Source organism: Camponotus vicinus, unplaced genomic scaffold (assembly GCF_025532165.1).
Source record: "Camponotus vicinus isolate PSW18456_S1 unplaced genomic scaffold, iyCamVici1.0 SCAF_1, whole genome shotgun sequence".
In the NCBI taxonomy this organism is placed as follows: domain Eukaryota; kingdom Metazoa; phylum Arthropoda; class Insecta; order Hymenoptera; family Formicidae; genus Camponotus; species Camponotus vicinus.
This window is the reverse complement of record NW_028141945.1, coordinates 9,637,731-9,658,514: the sequence shown is the minus strand read 5'-3', so window position 1 is coordinate 9,658,514 and position 20,784 is coordinate 9,637,731. Positions and strand designations below refer to the sequence as shown.

General features: G+C 35.5%; 1 protein-coding gene across 4 annotated transcripts in view; it reads left to right on the top strand.

The window, feature by feature from the left end:
• Tinc (transmembrane protein tincar) overlaps positions 1-20,784 on the top strand; it is a 149,072-nt gene that overhangs the window by 66,152 nt on the left and 62,136 nt on the right. For all 4 annotated transcript variants that reach the window (XM_083102349.1, XM_083102331.1, XM_083102338.1 and 1 more), the window contains exon 3: positions 19,299-19,343. The gene's annotated coding sequence lies outside the window, so the exon portion shown is untranslated. The remainder of the gene's footprint in view (positions 1-19,298; positions 19,344-20,784) is intronic.

Here is a 20,784-nt window from a genome sequence, read left to right as displayed (position 1 = left end):
TACATGTCCCAGAAAGTCCACTCTATTTTAAAATAAATACTAATTTTAAATTAAAATAACTCATTCGTCGTATTTTATTTATTGACAAACTAAAAATGTTAAATAATTGACACAATACTTTACATTTATTTTTGTTATTGACTTTAAGTGTAATGTAAAAATAACATACAAATTAATTAAAAATTACATGTGACAAAAAATAATGACAATAACTCGTAAGAATTGTTATAGGACATTAACATATAATAGTAATAATTTTAACTTATTATTTGTAATAGAAACATTTGATTTTAGTAAATTTGATTATTTTGTATGTTAAAATTCAAGATTATTTAAAGATTTATTTTAACTTTTCTTAGAATGTTAAACTGACTTTAAGATATGTTGATTGTTTAAAATGATTATGTTAAAAATACTCAAAATAATATTCCATTTCTAAGAGACATATACAAAGTGTTAGGTTATGAAGTTGACATAAATGTAACACATGAAAACGTTATAACAATAATAACATATAAGTTGTATGTTAATTTTACATTAAAGTACTAATTAAAACGTGCTAACACAAGAAAATTTTAACATATGGCCGCACAATTTTTACTGTAATAAGATTAGGCTATCAGGAAGATTTGATAATTAAATTTATTTTTCAAAATAAAAAATTTTATCTATATGTTACCTTGTTTATGTAATGTTATAAATAAATATAACAAAAAAGCCTTTCTCTCCATCTTTCTCGCACACACATACAATGTTCTCTCATGCTTAACTTGTTAATTCCCTCTCGGTTGCTCCATTTAATTATTAATTCGAGAACAATTTTCCTGTCGCATTATTAAGGTACTCCTAAAATATCATTTTTACACGCGAATTGTTTTCACGCATCAAGCGTTCGCAATTTTCCTCGAATAGAAAACGAATCTAGAAGTATCGAAAATCAATGCATGCATTCTGGGCTTTCTATATGCTGCTCCCTCGGGGCCGCATCCGACTCTGCAGACGCATATACGACGTGATGTGGTAAGGGAGTCGAGCGAAAGTTATCGTTTCAAGAGGCTAAAAGCGTGACTACAAAGTTGTTGCACGCGCGTGATTTGCATAATGCGAGCGTTACGATCAGAAGTGATCAGAATTGGGCGTGATAACGCAGTGAGACTTCGCGATAAGTGCTTTTTTTATCGTTACTCAGGCACGAAAATACTCCATCGTAATTGATCTGACGAACGAGCCAATATCCCATCGGGATTTTGCTGTCATCGCCATTTCTGTTAGCGGCGACGTTTCGCGATAAGATCTAGTCGTTTGCTCTCCAAGATTTCAAGAGTCGCAATCTTATATTTTTCTCTACATTATTATCAGCATTGTTAGTTTTAAGTGGCATCAATTTAACAGATCATTTTAACAAATAAAAAGGAGCAATATGTATATATGTGTACAATTTGAAGAGATAAAAATATTATTATATGATATTATAATTAAATTAACATTTTTATGGAAGAAGATTAATTAAATATTTTTAATTGGAGACTTTATAATACAAGTTGGTATTCTTTGGAGATTATTTTGTTTTTTTATCTTTTTAAGATACGCCGTAGATTTTTATACTTCTTAGGAAGAAAGTATGCGAGAGAGAATGCATGTTATACGAATCTTTATTACGATGAGAATCCACTTGGCATGAAGAAAGCTCTTGGAATGCATGTAATATGTCATACTCTCTCTAGACAAATCTGAGTACCTGTTACTAGTGGATACAAGTCCTACCCTCCTATTAGTCTCTTGACGGTGAGCTCCTCTCCCCTTCTGACATATCTAAAACCCCAATAGATAATTATCGTATCTCTGTCAGTCATCTTGCTGGATGAAACTGACAGAAAATCTGACATGGACTACGTGTGCTTGTTAACCGAGACATTGTCAAGATCTTTACCTTATTTGTAGGCAAGAAATTATACTTCCGAAATATTTCTCCTTCCTTTAATGCCGTTGGAATATTTCAATGTCATTACTGATTGGATAATTTATTTCACGAGCGTTTGCGTGCATGTTAAATAAAAAATTTATATGAGGTATTATTATGTAAATATAATTGTATATATTATTATTTTTCATTTCCTACAATAATAATGTAAATAATTACACATAAATAATTAATTTATTTATAAGATTTTCAATGATATGCATTTTAATATCTTATTATAATTTTATTTGAGATGTTTATTATATTTTATTCTTACTTGTCCTATCAACAACAAAAATTTAAATATGGTAATTAAATATGCCGAAAAATAAAAGACCATTAATAAGTATAATCAATAAAATCTTTGGATCATTTATAATTTAGAATAGAATTTTTTTTCCGATAGAAATTTGTCATTTTAGATGTCGCATATCTTAATACATATGTATCCTAATATTTATGTATGTGTGTATTTTAATTTTTACAAAAGTCCTCTATATTAAAAAATATTAAAAAATTCTGTCTTGTGTAAAAAAATTTCGTCACAAATTATAAATTATCCAAAATGGAGTTAAGAAATTTTTTTAATTATATCGCTACATGTGAGAAGACTTTTTAAAATTCCAGCAACTGTTTACGAAACATACGCAAGTATATTGAAATTTAGAACAATCGCAATCTCCTAAACCTTATTTACGAGGCTGCCTATAAAATCAAGACAACAACGCGCCATCGGTTGCACTATCCGAAACCATTCTCTACCTATCGGGTATCGTTTGATCTCGGGGTAAGTGCCCATAGCGACGCGCACGGCGATATTTGCACGTATACCCTCGTGGGTGTGGCGTAAACTCATCTGCGAAACGGGGGCTTTGTATATTAGGTTCGCGTCGGTAATTATACCCCCCTCCCCCCCCCAGAACTGACGCTGACAATGCGGCCGCGCGTTAATGAGAAAGAGAGAGGGAGGGAGAAAGCGCATCTGTGTGCTAGGGGATGACCGTGTATCGGACCGTCTAATGGAATGCCGCAGCTATAGTCTTCTGGGTTGGAGGAGAGGAGTCGAACGCACGACCCTCCTGGAGAAGCGCGATTCTCGTCTCTCTGCGCGCTCCTGCATCGGCACGGAATATCGAAATCAATTAGCGGATTACTCGGCAAACCCTATTAACAACCTTGTCCCGGCGAGCAATGATTAAATCCTCGGGAATTCGCGTGATCCTGCCAATTCAGTCGAATCTAGATTGATTCTGAAGCAACAACGCGCGGCGAAGTACGTCTGAAAAATTACAAATATACACGTCGGTTTTGCACGACTTTCATTATACAAGAGTCTATTAATTAGCCGGCTGTCTGTGGTTTCGCTGATTGTCGACGGAGCAAAAAGCGGAAGGAACTTAGCGCGGGTTAACGTAATGAGCGACGTGACACAACATCGCGCGTAAATCTAATTAAACTCATGAGGCGGCTAATTTCGTCCGTGTTTTTTTCCTTTGTAATTATACGGGATTCGTATTTACCCGGCTCCGTCGAACGTGACGGTAATGTCAGTCAACAGCATTGCGGCAAATTCGGCGGGAAAGCGTACTCGCGTGCACGTCGTATCTCGATGTCAATCCGGTCTCATTCGGAGGATTACGAGGATTACTCCGGAGGCTCCGCGGAAGGGATGATTTGCGGCGCATGAGATAAGTGACCAAGCGGTTTTATCGGTACCGCCTTTAATCGTCGTATACGCGAGCGAGTCATGTTCTTTGTCAGATCCCACGATCACGGAGCGTTGAGCTCACCAATTTTTTTTTTTCACCGAAAGAAGATGGAGGACAACGCGACCAAGATAATTATTCACTTCGGATTTAATTGAATATCGGATTGAGGCTCGATTAAATGTACAAGGCGCATTATATCGAGATATTTTTCTTTCGAGAGAATCATTTTTTTTTTAATATGATGCGTATCGTGGAGAATTATATTTTTTTACAAATGACACGTATTCCACTCATTTTAATATTATATCGCAAATGTTTGAAATTGTATAGTAAGTATAAAATAAACGGTTATTTGTTGACACAAATTTAACAGTAGCTCGATAATGATAAGAAAATTCGATGTACCTTTCGGATGAATTTGAAAGAAAAATTCGAGAAAAAATAAAAGTTCCACGACTGTCAACTACGCAAATCGTACCATTTGCGATTACAGATTGCGCACTGGTAGCTCAGTTGCCGGGGAATCGTTATCGGCTTATAAGAGGATGAATGTCGAACCCCGGATGGAGATGGCCATATCCTACTGGGAGCTGGTGTAGGATTCGCAGCGTTTAGTAGTGTGCGCCATTGGGTATTGATTGAACGGGAGGTAAGGCCAGGAGTTTGGAAACTGTCGGAAGGGTTGTAGCGAAAGGAAGGGGGTGAGAATGATTACTACCACTTTACGCCCAAGTCCGTTGGGTATTATCATTTATTCTCGAGGAATATGAAATACAATTATCAAAGAGAGATAAATATCCCCCTGAAGATTGTGCAACTTTTATTCTTGATAAATTCTAACTACAAATCAATAATCCAGAATTTTTCATCAATTTTTCAGTCATTAGTCATTTAGTAGAGTTTAACTCAAATTTTAAAGAAGCAATATATTATAAGATTAACATTTGATATACATCACATCTTTTTAATAATATATTGAAGCAATTTTCTGAATACTGATAATTTTCTAATTTAAAAATGTAAAAATTGTGAAAATAACAAATTCAAATTAAACGGATTAAATCGTGAGTTAAAAGAATGCTTTATAGACTAAGATTCTTAAGAGAATGTAATATTATAGGAACACTATAATCTAGTTGCTTTATCACCTATACGGTTCGTAGAGACACCTGCTCACCTGATTATAGCCCCTTGCCTTTAGATATGCTAGATCGATCTATGCGATGTCTGAGGCATGGATTATTCTGCTGAGGACTAAACGCTTCTTCAAAAATCCACACGCATGTTTTTCGTGCACATGCCTGTACGCATATATTTTTACAAAAACTACTGAAAAGAGAGAAATTCTTCAATATTTCAAATAGTTTTAAAATCCATTCCGCGTGTTTTGACGTCCACCAATTATTCGTATAATTCATCCTCATTATTTTTAGCTAAAAATAGAACTAATAAACCTACGCGATGTTTCGCCAAACAACCGAAGGCCGGGTCGGTAAAGTTCGCGGGATGCGACTGAAAAAAAAAAAAGAAAAATGAATTATTTGGACTCCGAGGCCACAGCGCACACGAGGCTGTGTGAGTGCGAAATCCGCTTATTCATATCGCGCTTAAACTCGCTCGCGGAGCACGCGTCGGACGTATTACGTCGGTGCATCGGTGCAGTTTCGGTCCATCGCGAAAAGCCGGTTGCGTAAAACACAGGCACGATAACCGGCGAATGCTTTAAATTAACGAGCTGCGCGATGCGACGCTAAAATTTCGGGATACGTCCCATAAAAATATAAACGCGCACGTTTACGTATGTCACGTAAAGTTGCCGGGATCCGCGATGTCTCCTGCATGCATATGAAAATTACGCGTGGTGTGCACGAATATTTTTCTCATCTCGTGTCACATATATCTCTCTTTCGCACGCCCGCGATTTTCGCGGAATTTCCTCGCGACTTTTTGAAGCTGCCCTGAAAATTCGTGAATTCAATCGAATCGCAATATCTGATATAGATATATTTAATTATCGCGGGATAGGTTTCTTTGTGTCCGACGTTTTCAAATGAACGGAGGTTTGCGGGACAGGAATACGTGCTCTCAGTGATTTATCGAGACCTGATTGCAAGATAGAATCTCTCTCTCTTTCTCTTTCTTTGAGAGGACCAGTCAATGAAACGAAATTATTTGATCGTCCTTAATTCCGGAGCTGACTCGTTAGAAAGATATATGTGCACATCTGCGTTTATGTTCGTTAAAGCGATATCATATTCAAACTGTCTGAAAGGCCGCAAAATTACCGACAAGGGATCGGGCGCCGCTTAATTTCAGAAGATGAGTTCGCATCTACGATTTGAAATCTCCCAATCTAACGTGACTGGCCTATAAATACGTGACTACTGCTAAATTCGCATAGTAGCAGCGAATATGCCTCGAAGAGCAATCTTAGCGCTTTGTTAAGCTTCCGGTCACGTACGAAATATTTACGTGGAAAAATTCAATGCGGCAGATATATTTCTCAAAATGCGGCACACATTTTCCTCCTCCCTTCTTTTCTTTTCTTAAACCCCGAATATTTCATGTATAAATCGGGAAAAGAACCACTTTGCGTTTATTCATTTTTATTTAAAGAAAATCAAGTATAACATCAAATATAATATAATATTTAATATTTAATATTTATTTTTAATACATGATATTAATATTTATTTATTATGATTTTTGTCGAGATCCACGACTTTCTCTTGTATAATAAAATATTCTCTCTCGACGATTTTTTTCGGTTTCGTTCATAATTCATTATGAAAATCTCAGCGCAAAAGAATTAATATTTACCAAGTCTGGAAATAACAGTAGAAACATGTGCTTTGCAACATCTGGATGTCGAAAACCCACCGACACGTTTCGGTCATATCTACAGTTCTTGTAACCGAAATTTATATAGAAACGATCTTAATACGATCCCATTCCCGACGATTAAGCAGAAACACTCAGTTTACCATATTTCTGTAACTTGTCGATGGTGTCGACACACCTGGAGTCCAACATTGATTGCAATTGCTCAAACACGGCAAGATTGATTATGCGGTATACCTATTATGTGTTAAAGTTATAATTAGTTGCTGCTGGTTATTTGCCTTTAGGTGACTAGTAGGTTGGTTCTGAGGTCTTGAGTAATGGAATTAATCGATCAATAACTTGATGGTTGCACGAATAATATTTTATTTACGCAGATTTGATTTATGAGGATTTACAGGATGTCAGGGCAATCTCTTCCCAAAAAAAGCTCTTACCTCGAGAGCTTTTCAAAACACTATAATAAGGTATTTTTTCATCGAGTACTTTTCGAGTTATGAGGCTTGAAATAATTTCTTAATTTTTTATTCATTTTTCGATTATCTTACCTTAATACTTTTATGTACAAAATAATGAGAGGAATCAATTGGTGTAAAGAAAATACATAATTGTTTCGAAAAAAAAATATGTAGTTGTTAATTGCAAATTACATATTTTTTTCTAAAAATGAAGATTTTACTAGATATTTTATGGTTTATGTAAAATTAAGAGATTATTTCAAGCCTCAAAACTCGAAAAGTACTTGATGAAAAAATACTTTATTATAGTGTTTTGAAGAGCTCTCGAGGTAAGCTACAAGAGCTTTTTTTGGGAAGAGATTGCCCTGACACCCTGTATAAGTAAAAAAATATTTTCGCGATTATAAATGACATTTTCGCATTAATCGCATATTATTTCAATTGAAATTATTTCAACTTGAAATTGATTTGTTTGCGATAGTATCAGTGTGCATATTTTGCACAAAAATAACTTCAACTTAAATATTTCCAAAGATTCGCGCAAGATTTTAAATTCCTGAAATGGCATTTGCATGTCTGTTCTTGATTACATTGCGATAGCGGTACGGTATTTCCGTAAAATAATAGTAGAACATCTCTTCATTATGACCGGGTTTAATTTCTGCAACTTGGCATAGACAGCGCGACTGTTTTAAACGAGGAGAAGCTGTAATCCGCGTTTTATGCGCACTTTCATTACCGGCTGTGCAGTGCAAACTTTTAGTATAGCACCGTAATTAAACTTTAAAACGACGTGTATTATAATTTTAAAATAAATGAAAATTTATTTGGTTTCAGTTTATATCTGCTTTAACGCATCTTGCATGTATGATGTTATCGTCAATCACGTGTAATTCAACGTGGAGCATGGAAGGTATCTTCCACGATCGATTCTTCCACTCGCATAATCGCCAAAATATCCTCGATAACACATCTTTTCGCTCTCCTCGAAATACAACATCGCTACCCGCGATTATGTACACGGCCCGAAGCACTTGGGGGCTTGTTGTAGCACCCGGGAAGATACGGCATATCGAATCTATCCCTAGAAACGCCCGCAGAACGGAATTGGGGGAAGTTTAAGGGATGACTCATCGCGCACCCTCCCATCTGACGCACCACCTTACCTCTTCTTCCTTCCTTATTTTTTTTCCTGTCTAGAAATATGTAAAGTGATATATACAGGCTGGTTCAAAAATTCACGAGCGTTTCCCTTGAAATACTGAAAGTTTAAAAAACGGTAAAATTACTCTTCAGAGATGCCGCAATCAATAGCTCCATTCCAAGTTACAAACTGCATGATTGAAGATGGCATTCTCATTTTTTTTACAATTCGCGTGATATCTGTATCATATCGTTGGAAAAATGTGCGTTTGGAAAAAAAGGCGCATTTCCATATTTAGCCGGATACGAGAGATTCTCGTCCCATTCTTTCGAGAGGAATATCCAGCGGAGTATCTCCTACGCGTTTCACGGCATTCCCGCATCGATCGGCATCGTGGGTGGAGCAGGAAACAGGCATTCCAACGACTCCCCGTTGCAATGCCGCGGAAACACGTGCGCGAAATGATTTTGGGTTAGCCGGACATTCTCTCGTCTCGTAATAATGCTGCCTTGCGGTAACTTTCTGTTCATTCTCGCTCTCTTATTAAAACATCAAAAATCGCTCGTCCTGTTGCGCGAGATATTTGGATTTTTACATATTTATTCTTTCTCGCATGTAGAATATATTAGACGCGAGTTCACTTTCAATGACAAATTATCTTGATTGATCTTTCTTATTAAAAATTAGAAAATTTTAACTTATATTTTTGTTTATATTTTATAAAGCTTGAAATAAAAATTCCTTCAATGGAAATTTATTTGGAATTAATTAAAGAATATGATCTTGTAATGTTTGTTATCTTACAATTGCGTGTCCAGATTCCGCGTATCTTCTTGCAACATGTTAAGATTCGTTAACGTTCATTTATTCTTGGACATTTTCTCGAATTGACGAACGCGCGAATGGCTGAATGAGGTCTTCAACCTCGAGCCTGCATCGGCAATCATTGTTTTCCTTGGAATTATTAATCGTACGAAGCGTGCGTGCTCTGGAAAAGTAAATTAAACGGAAACGCTCGGGATATTGACGTGACGAAACCGACATACTGGTTTTGCTAAAGCATCGGTTTCGTTGAACCTGCCGCTCTAAATATAATCCTGGTCGTCGTATCGAACGAGTCTTCTCGTACTTGCTTATTACACAAGCAGATAATTATGACGTAGTAAAAATATCGGGTCCACAAATGTGGGACTGCGTGAGATCGCGGCGTCAGCAGTATCGCAATGTATCGCATATATTACAAACGACTACGTGAATATTCGCAGAAAGAGGCCATCGATTTTTTAGTTTCGCAAAATTTTTTGTATCAAAAAATATTAAGAAAAAAATTATTATTTTTTTTATATACAGGGTGTTTCTTAATAAGTTCGAAAAATTTTGGGAGATGATTCTTTGTCGAAAATTAAAGGAGGTTTTTCATATAAACATATATCCTCCTACATTCCTCCCTATGGAGTTACAAAAATAGAGGTGAAAATTAAGTTTTTTAGGTTTTTATTATAAGTTTGTTTTCGTTCCAAACATTTACTTTAATTTTATTTTTATTTTAAAATTTAACTTCTCGTAATTCGAAACCTATGCTATTTAGCATCGTGCACGATAATGTATTTTATTTTTTTTCTTGAAAACTACTGATTTTATGAAAAAAATAAAAGAAATAAAAAAGTTTCTAAATAAATCAAACTTTTTAATGCATATTTTTAGATGATCATATTCCGGCCCATTAAAAAGTTCTAATAAAAAATTGAATTGGGGTTGCTAGTTTCATCCCCTTATAACAATACGGGAGGCTGAAAAAAATATTAATAAATAACCTTTTTTACTGGTAGAAAATATCCACCTAATTTCATTTCTTTAACTTGTTCCAAATTTGAGAAAGAAATAAAAACCTAATTTTTACCCCCATTTTTGGAGGAGTGTAACTCGTCAGAGAGGGATGTAGGAATATATGTTTATATGAAAAACCCTTCCATAATTTTCGACAAAGAATCATTTCCTAAAATTTTTCGCACTTATTAAAAAACACCCTGTATGCTGAGAAATCTATATATATAATATATTTATTCATGAAAAAAGTCACTGTTGAAATGGAATCGCCGAAAATATAACAGTTGCCGACGTGCCTGCCAATAAGTCATCAGCTTGGCAACACGAAGACAAAATCCAGTTTGCACTGGCGCCTACGAAAATGCATATTTGCAACGCTGTCGGCCATAAAATTCCGTTCCCCTCACGGTCAAATTTTTTCCATCAACAGGAATATATAGTCAAGATGACATCACGAAAGTCGGAAATGCACATTTATATGAGTGGTAGATATTGAAAAATTTCATTCATTTTTAGCATCACATCAGCTGTTGATGACAACTACATCTGCGATGGAAATAGCTGCGAAACGCGCTCGCCGTTTATATTTCTCGCGCATACTCATTCGCGAATACGTGATTATTTTACCGATGAAAATTCCTGCTCATCCATGCGAAATTCTTCGTGTGATGAATTCGCGTCGCATAACCGCGTAAAGTATGCTTCGCTCATTATTCGAGGCGGTTCGATGGAAAATCGATGTTCCTACCGAGAACAGGTTGCAACACTGATACCGCCAATCGTGGCTTTCATTGTTATGTCGTCATCCAACCGCGGCGATCGATACGAAAAGTAGAACAACTTCTGCGAAGCCTCGCGTCGGTACCAGGAAGAGAGCTCCGTAATGCTCCTACTTCGTATTTCCAGAAAATCAATTCTGCATTTCCGCTTACAAGGTAGCTGAAATGTCGCTGAGTGAATAACTTGTGAGTATAATGTACCTCGATTGTACCGTATGCTTGAAAAATAGTTTGCATTGGACATGCGGAAGAAAGGGAAGGAGTTAAGAAAGTAAAGAGGTCAAATAAGGAGAACTTTTTCGAAGAAAAGAAATCAATGATTTGCTAATCAATATGCATTATTCCATCTTTTCATTATGAAAGTAATCATTTTAATTCAATGAGATTTTTTATACACGACTCTTTCGCGAGATATGTGTTATTCCAATAATATTCCAAATACTGTGTAAAATGTATCACAATGCGTGATATCGATAACGACGATACACGCATGTTTCAAAAGGAAAAATGCGGATAATAGAATAATGGAGATGCTGCAATGCGTTTTAACACCGATAAAACGAATCATTTTCAATGTATGAAAAAACGAGCAAATGATTGACATGTTTCGAAACTGGTCATCCTAAAAGGATAGGGTGTTTGCCTCCTCCTCCTCCTCCCCTTTCCCTAAATTTTTTAGATTACAGGCACCCATATGTGTATACATGTATATGTATATGGCATCACATGTGTATATTTATATATGTATATATATCATCTACACATATTTACATATATGTAGATGTAAAAATACACGTATATTCTCTTCGAAAGAGCTCTTTTGAGATTTGTTTTATGCACTTATTGAAACGACCATATCGTTGTATCAAGAAACGTCAATATATCAGACGTCGATTGAATTTCACTCACAACTCAATTGACTATGAAAATGCTTTCGAGAAAGAAACGAGAAGAAACAATACCTTTGTATTTTCTATCCTCGGAATATCGGAAAGATGTGCACTTGATAAACGCATGTATATAAGTTTCTGAAATATTCAGAAAGTCAATGTTACGTGTAAGAGTGCTTGAATCAGCGTTTAATGAAAGGTATATCAAGATCAATATAGTTATTAATGAACTAGACGCAAATAGATATTGAAGTCTCAGATATATCCATTGTTTAATAATGATTGTAGCGCGATTCAGACATTTGGAATTACTCGAGAAATGTATTCGTGATTTTATATATATGTAAAACTTGCTGAAGCATAATAAATCAGGCTGTTAATATCGTATAATGAGATGAACAGACCACATAACTTGTAGAATTCCATAAATGAAATTGCATAGTTATAATAATAATAACAACATTCAGTTGATTCATGTTGAATGAAGTTATGATTAATGTGATAATCACAATAATTAATATTTAATTTTTAGCATGCGAGATTATAAATCTCATCTACGACATATATTACAGTTCAATTTTGAATTCAGAATAATCTAATTAAATATAGAAGACGCAATAAAAAATGCAACAGATTTTGAAAATAAAATTAAAATCTTAAAAGATAATCTCTTGATAAGAAGAGAATTAAAAAATTTTTCTTTCTGTAACAAAAAGAACATACAAATAGAATTATTGCTAATAAGATAAATAGGGTTTTTGCTAATTATCAAATTGAAAAAAATAAAGATATCGGAATTAATTAATTTTAATAAAACAAGCAGTTATAAATTATATATATTCTTGTTTTGCCTTCAACTTTGTTATATAAGCAGTTTTATTTCAAAGACCATACATGTATATTAGAGTACATAATACAGTACAGTAGAGTCTAATAATATATTACACACACGCGTATAACGTTTACATACTTTACAATATATATGAAGATTTTTTGCCCCAATTTACAATATGGCATTGTGCCATTGCTCGCAAGCGGAAATACACATACATCGTGCAGCAAGATTATTTCCATAAGTTTTCCGTACTATGAGAGTTGGAACAGTAAAAGTTTCTCAAGTTATTCGCCATAACAGTTGGATTTTTCCACTTACGAATTTCTCTCTCTGTTGCGACGTGGAAAAAAGAGTAAACTCATGAATCTACCCTATGCATTTTCTCTTCCCGTTTGAAAGTCTGAATCTCATCGTATAATAATTCTCTAGCATCCATATAATGCAAAAATTAACGAAAGAGCTTTATTTTCGATCCTCGATAATGCGTAGTTTCTGGTTTCTGTAATAATACTTTTGCAGCAATATTTTTAACAATAATCTGTATTTCTAATAATATAATTTTTAATAATAATTATTTTTAATAATTATTATTTATATAATTATATTTATAATTTATAATTATTTTTATAATTATTATTTTTAATAATTATTTTATAATTATTTTCAAGTACAATTATATTTATGCGTTGAAAGCAAAATCGTGCGCTTTGTATAAAGAGATAAAGAAATGTATTTACGCTTGTGCGTTAACATTTGAAACGCACGAGGCGGACGTTAAAGAGTATACGTTGCGCCATTTTCATTCATATTTCGTCTGTCAAATGGAAACTGGCGCACGTCGGTGGCTCGTCGATATTGCCTCTCCCTGCCATTCCAAGTACATTTTTCCCGGATGTGTCTCGCTTTCTGGAGAGTCGGTCTCGCTGTGCGCGTTTACTTGACAATTCCATTACCGGGAGCTCTCCCGGTTGACGGCGGGCGGAGGACACGTGCTGCCGTTCGATTAATCGAAAATAGATCGTCGCAGTGAATGCGCCGACGATCGAAGCTATCGCCGGCACACGGTGTGCTTCCAATTCGCGCTTTCCCGAACGAAAACTCGACACGAGTCGCGGTCGAGTTTTCCTGCGGTAAACTCGTTTCCAGTCGACGAGTACGAATCGAATGAAGCCACGAGAGCTGACGTATATTTCGATTGGACTTGGACAGTTTCTCTATACGTATATCGCGATCGTTTTATACAGAAGCAATGTTTCATAGCAATACCTTTACACAGGGCATATATCTACAGGTTGCAGTTAATTATCTCTCTCACATATCGTTCTATTAATCTTCTCAATCTATATCACGGTAAAAAATAAAATGTTAATTATAACATTTTTCACATGTCCCAGAAAATCCACTCTAAATTTGAAGTCGAAATAACTCATTCGTCGTATGTTATTTATTGACAAACTAAAAATGTTAAATAATTGGCACAATACTTTACATTTATTTTTGTTATTGTGACTTTAAATGTAATGTAAAAATAACATACAAATTAATTAAAAATTACATGAAAAATAGTTACAATAACTCGTAAGAAATGTTGAGGACATTAACATATAATAGTAATTATTTTAACTTAAATTATTTGTAATAGAAACATTTGATTTTAGTAAATTTGATTATTTTTGTATGTCAAAGTTCAAGATTATTTGAAGATTCACTTTAACTTTTTCTTAGAATGTTAAATTGACCTTGAGACATGTCGATTGTTTAAAATGATTATGTTAAAAATACTCAAAATAATATTCCATTTCTAAGAGACATATACAAGGCGTTAAGTTATGAAGTTGACATAAATGTAACACATGAAAACGTTATAAAAATAATAACATATAAGTTGTATGTTAATTTTACATTAAAGTACTAATCAAAACGTGGTAACATAAAAAAATTTTAATATATGGACGCACAATTTTTTACTGTGTATCTATATTTTCTAATAATTCAGAAATGTGTGATTGTAAAGGAAAAAAGAGAGAGAGAGAGAGAGCAATTTATCTGTACACATTTTTACAGAAATTCTTTGAATTCGCTTTTTATATTTTTTAATATTCTTATACTATCGTTATATTACTGTGCAAAAAATCTGTAGGAGAATCGGACGAACTTTTGTCTTGGTTTATTTCAGTACTAATTAGGGCGCTTGTTCCTCTGTTGTTTCGGTACATAAAGGGACTTTTCGTAATCGACGAAGGCACACAGCTGCTGTAGCACGTAAAGTAAAGTAGCGAAAAAGAGCTAGAAACCGGTATGCTTACAACCTTGAAAAAGCGTCACACATCGCCTTTACACCTATAGTTTGGCGTCGGGAGGAAAAGCGCGTATTTGTATGTGTGTGTATGTGAAAAGCGGACGACGAAGAGAGCGAGCTTCCTTTTTCCCGAAAGTTTCAGACTCCCGCAAACGTGACTCAGATGAAAAATCGTCTTGCCACCTCTTTCCGTCCTCGCGAATTACCTACGTCGGCGGAAAAGCGGTTTACGTAACGTCGCCGACGTTTCTTCGAGAATACGTGGCACACTTACCAATACAACGCGTTACAGCCGCGTCGGTGATTTTACCTAGTAAATATCAAAACCATTCGGAATTACACGGAAACTTATCTCGGTAGTTTTTCGCGAAAGAAGGGGAGGTAAAAGCTCGCCGCCTAGAATCTTTATCCGATATTAAGAGGAGAAAAATGCCAGTACGATTTCGATAAATCCAATTTCACGTCAAATACGCGAGACGAGTACTCGTGCTTAATTTTACAACCAATCTTATTGAAGCGTCGAATCGAGAGAAGAGGGAATCGTTCAAACAACCAGGATTCGACGCTTCAATAACAGAGACGCAAACAGGAAAGCACGCATGATATGTCGAAGGTTAAACATAGTTGAAATTCAACTTGTGCGAGGCATAGCACAGATCAGTCGATTAAATTCGCGAATTCCATATTTGGGATTCGATGCCGCGTCCTTCGATGCTAATCTCACGCGTCGCCGGCGCCGTCGCGGTTTCTCGAATTCGCAAATTGCGCGTCAGTATAATTCGACGCGAATTTACGGTCGTCGCGTATCGAGCTATTCTGGGTGTATGCGCGCAACCGTCCAAACACGAGGCGAAAATGGATGCACGAACGTACGGGAATTAACGATGTACGGCGTGTGTGCCCTCAGCGAAACGCAAATAGCAATGCGAACGCAACGGCAGTCTAGCGAGATTCGCTCAACCTGTGGACGTGTCAAACCCGCTCGAGCGTTCCACGTGTGCTGTTCATCGACACGTGCGCGCGCCGCGTAACACAATCAACCGAAATGAAACTAGGGAGATGCATGAATTTAATAGGATATTGATAGTTTTATTTTCTCCGCGATATCGAATGTGCCGCGCGACAAAAGTGCCGATATTAGCGGTGTTTGATACTTATTATAGAGATATCGTCTACGAGATAATCGAGGGATTACTCTCTTATATTTCTGTAAACAAATTAACAAAGTGCAAATAATTAATAATTAATTTATCGTAAAAATATGGGCAGAAAAAATGAAGTGAATCTCTGAGGAAAAATCTTTTTATTACATACATCAATTTATATAATCTCAGTGTTGTGAAAAATATTACAAGTTATAAATCAACATACATTTCTATTTAAAAAAAAATATTTTTTAATCTACTAAAAATTTTCGATTTATTTGTTGGCGAAATTAGAAAACGAAGCAGCCTTTTCTTTCTTTTCATTAACAATTCTTAATAATTCTTGATATCGTGATAAATATAACCATTTCATATAAATAATATAACGTTTCGTATAAATTGCTACGATCAATCAACGTAATTATACCCGCAATCGTTTTTTGCGCTTGAAGGAAAGTTCGCGTCATCCAATAAATATGCAATGTGTAATAGTGAAATGGTAATTAATGGATAATTTCCGATGTTTCCTTCGAGATACCATCCATCACGATATTCCCGCGAGACTAATCTCATCGTTGTCGGCATCGTAATCATGCGTATCAAGGATGTGATAGGAAACAGGGACAGACGTATGAAAAAAAATGGGAAAAAATTCTCTAATTCTGTTACATTTAATTCAAACCATTTTTATAAATTATACTAAAACATATTCTATATACATATACTATAAATATTAGATACAATATAATGTTAATAAAACTTACGCGTTTTCACGTAAAAAAAAAAAAATGAATCATATCTCTTATTTGGATAGAATCGAGATTAATGATTTTTTTCTCGGAAGACGGATATTGCCGCGAATTTCCTAAGGGATGAGGGGAAATGTCTCGACACGTCGCAGGAAAATACAATGCCGTACTTTCTGTACTCATAGAAATATAATGCCACAATTAAATGCGCGTTAACGTACGCTTCGAGAGGCACTCTAGTCGAACGAGAGCTTGGTTATCGTCTACTTTGTCATTACAGAATGAGAACTTTGGAAATTCGCCCACGTGGATAATTCGACGACACGACTGCCTGCCTTATTCCTACTCTCTCATTTCCATTCCTTTCTCTCCATTTCTCTTCTTCACCTGTTCTGGTAATGTGGATGAGGCCGCAGTTTCTAAATTTAATTCTCTTAATTAGAGAATTCGGTTAATTATATATATAGCAGAGAGTACATTAATTATAGAATTGTATCTCGGATAAAGTTTACAGAAATCCGTGTAACCGCGGAGAAAACTAAAATACAAATGAAACTCGATGCAAGTAAAGGATAGATGATAAATGTAATCGTGGAACACAAAATGGAATACACAGTAAAAAATAAAATGTTATTTTTACATTTTTCGCATGTCCCAGAAAGTCCACTCTAAATTTTAAGTTAATATAACTCATTCGTCGTATTTTATTTATTGACAAACTAAAAATGTTAAATAATTGACACAATACTTTACATTTATTTTTGTTATTGTGACTTTAAATGTAATGTAAAAATAACATACAAATTAATTAAAAATTACATGAAAAATAGTTACAATAACTCGTAAGAAATGTTGAGGACATTAACATATAATAGTAATTATTTTAACTTAAATTATTTGTAATAGAAACATTTGATTTTAGTAAATTTGATTATTTTGTATGTCAAAATTCAAGATTATTTGAAGATTTATTTTAACTTTTCTTAGAATGTTAAACTGACTTTGAGACATGTTGTTTAAAATGATTATGTTAAAAATACTCAAAATAATATTCCATTTCTAAGAGACATATACAAAGTGTTAAGTTATGAAGTTGACATAAATGTAACACATGAAAACGTTATAAAAATAATAACATATAAGTTGTATTTTTACATTGAACTATTCAAAACGTGGTAACACAAGAACATTTTAACATATGGACGCACAATTTTTTACTGTGTATTTATGATGCAATTTCTGCAATAAAATTATAGATATATATATTTCGAGACATTTTCTATATTAATTGACATAATTATTGGCGATATTCGCGTATACGAGACAAGATCCAGGAAATTAGATCCGCAGTTAATTGATCAGCGTCGACGGCGCATCTGGTCAGCCGCTAATAATCGCGGTGCCGCATGAACTTCAACCTTGATAAGAAGCGACTTCGCCCGATCGATGTGCCCGCCGCGGCGGTTAATTAATGTTCTCGGGTATTTGCGTCGCGAGACTGGGCCCGATCGATAAATTTAGGACGGCGCGGAAACTAGTTTGCGTGTAACACAGGATAATTGTCGGTAAACTATACGAAGGGCGCGCTGAAGATCTATTTAGAAGTTACAAAGCGTTCGCAAGCCGGGACAAAGTTATATATATATTGCTCAGATTAAATTAATTAAAATTTACCCAATCAAATTTATATCTACATATAATTAATATTTGTGCGTGTAAATTTATGAGAGCGAGACCAAATATCGAAGCCTCTCGTGGGATTGTTAATTTATCGCGCGAAAACATTTGATGAAAGACGATGTATAATTTACACGTTTATACTAACAGCTAATGTGGAATAAAACACACATTTTATACTAATTATATTTATAATGTAATATTAAAACAGCAAATTTCTCAAAAAATTAAATCGAGAAATAAATCTTGCAACTTTTAAATAGGCATATTTATTCTAATGAAACCTAGAGCTACACGTTGATGTTTATATTTGATTGAAAAAAGAAATTGTACGAAATAAGGCTTGAAATTTCGATTTATTCCTCGAGTAATTCTCGTTTTGTAATTCATCTTCTCGTTAATGCAGATTGCAAGGTAGATGGTACAAGATGGACTTTCGCTTCGTATTTGACTTTTTGGAAAATCAATAACGCCGACCTCCAAAATTGTCCTGCTTAATTTTCCCATCTTCGCTTCACAGATGTTGCGTGCATGTATCGGGTCTATTTGTGAGTTTGCAAGTGCTGAGGCTGTGGAGTAAGGTACTTTAAACTGATTGCGAGTGATGTGTCGGTGTATCATGCTTAACACGACATAGCAATCAACTTGCCATGGCGTCCTGGGTTTTGATACCACTACAACGCAGAGTATATGCGTTCCATCCATGTATGAATATTTACACATTTGACTCAAGAAACATATTTCAGTACGTTTCTTGTAATAAGATACGCACGATGTTCTATCAGAGTTAGCAATATGGTATATACAAACTTTGCGCAATATCTATGCATAGTTAATCTCCGATGTAACTTGGTTCTGAAAGGCCATTTATAAAATTACCCCCTTTGGAGAACCGAATATTTTCCAGCCTGTTCTCTCTGCAATTCCGTAAAATAGCTGAGCATGTTCCCTCTTAATCTAATAGAAACTTTGCTTTCCGTTTCAGATCTATTTGGTGTCCAATCCTCGTACGAAGACAGTTTACTACTCGGTAAGTTCATTACCCCGACGAGTTAGATAGATCATATAACATGAGTGTGTGTATATATATATCCACCCTTCCTTTCCACCATATCGCCGAAGGATGCCAGGTCGTATCCCTCGGTAATCATCCGTGCTGTTTCGATCGCGATGAAAATTGCAAGGGACAGACGCATTGCGCAATCGTAATCCGAGAACCGCATACAAACACGCGGTTTCGAATGCCATAGGTAAGGGTTTTCGCCGCACCGGGGTTCCGCTTCGCGGGTGGAGTCGCATTTCCGGTTTAACTCGCGGCCCAGCTTGGCTATTTACCGACGCAATCGTTCGGTAACTCGAGCATTGTCGCTCACGAGGAAAATACTCCGGGAAAGTTGTCGAGTCTGACTTTCCCGGCGGAATAGTCGGCTTGTGCGGAGACACGCTCGAGTTGTAAGTGCGTACCCACCCCCGCTCGATCGGTTCCCCATCGGTTCGTCTCGTTCGTTTCGATCCCGATTCGATATCCGCGATCGTGTGCTAAATTGCGTTCCTTATCTGGAGAAATTCCTCGACAAACTTTTAATCTACTCCCCGCTCGAGACCGATTTCCCGAGCTTCAATCGCTTCGCGCATTGCCTCTCTTTCTCTATCGCTCCTCCCTCTAATATACTAATGCATGCTCTTCTCGATACTGCACCATCGCCCGATATTCGCGCGAATGCTTTTTATTCCGCGCGAAAACTCAATTAATCTCGAGATGTTCTATTCTTCTTCTTTCTCGCGGAGAAAAATAAGATCCTCCACCGCCTTCTATTTCTTGGCACTCCTTTTCGCCTTGTCATCTTGTGCAACATATTGTCTAGCTCGCTTCTTGCTGAAAATTTTTCTGGAGAAGATTATCTTGCACCATAATTTATTTTTAAACATCAAAAATGATAGTTAATTCAATTAATTCTTCGTTAATTGTTTTCTTCCAAAGTTGGATGAGTATTTTACAATCGCTAATTATATTTTCGGTACGCAGTTTTTAATGCCACCATGTGTAAATTCGCGTAATAAATGTGGGCGAACAGCTTGCTCAATAGAAAAGTTACTATGATGTCTCTAACTATTGAGTAATTAACGCGCGTCCGTTGTTGTTGAAGTTATCGAGGTGGTTTCCCTTTGGAATCACGCACGTAAAGCCTGCCGACATACCCGAAATGGGCTCCGAGGTTCTAATTTCGGCCAAATCCGTTTTACTCTCCCTACTAGTCCATTTCTTTTCCCTCGTGGCAGTTATATACATCGATTCTTCCCCGACCTGGGTCAGATAATTGCTTTCACTATCGAAACATTGTTGTTTCTTACGAAAATGAATAGTTAGTTTCTTTATCTCCATAAAAGAAACTCATTAATACTTATGATGATTTATTAGAAATTTACAGAATTAAAATTGTGTGTTAGATAATTTTTATGTGTGTGTATAA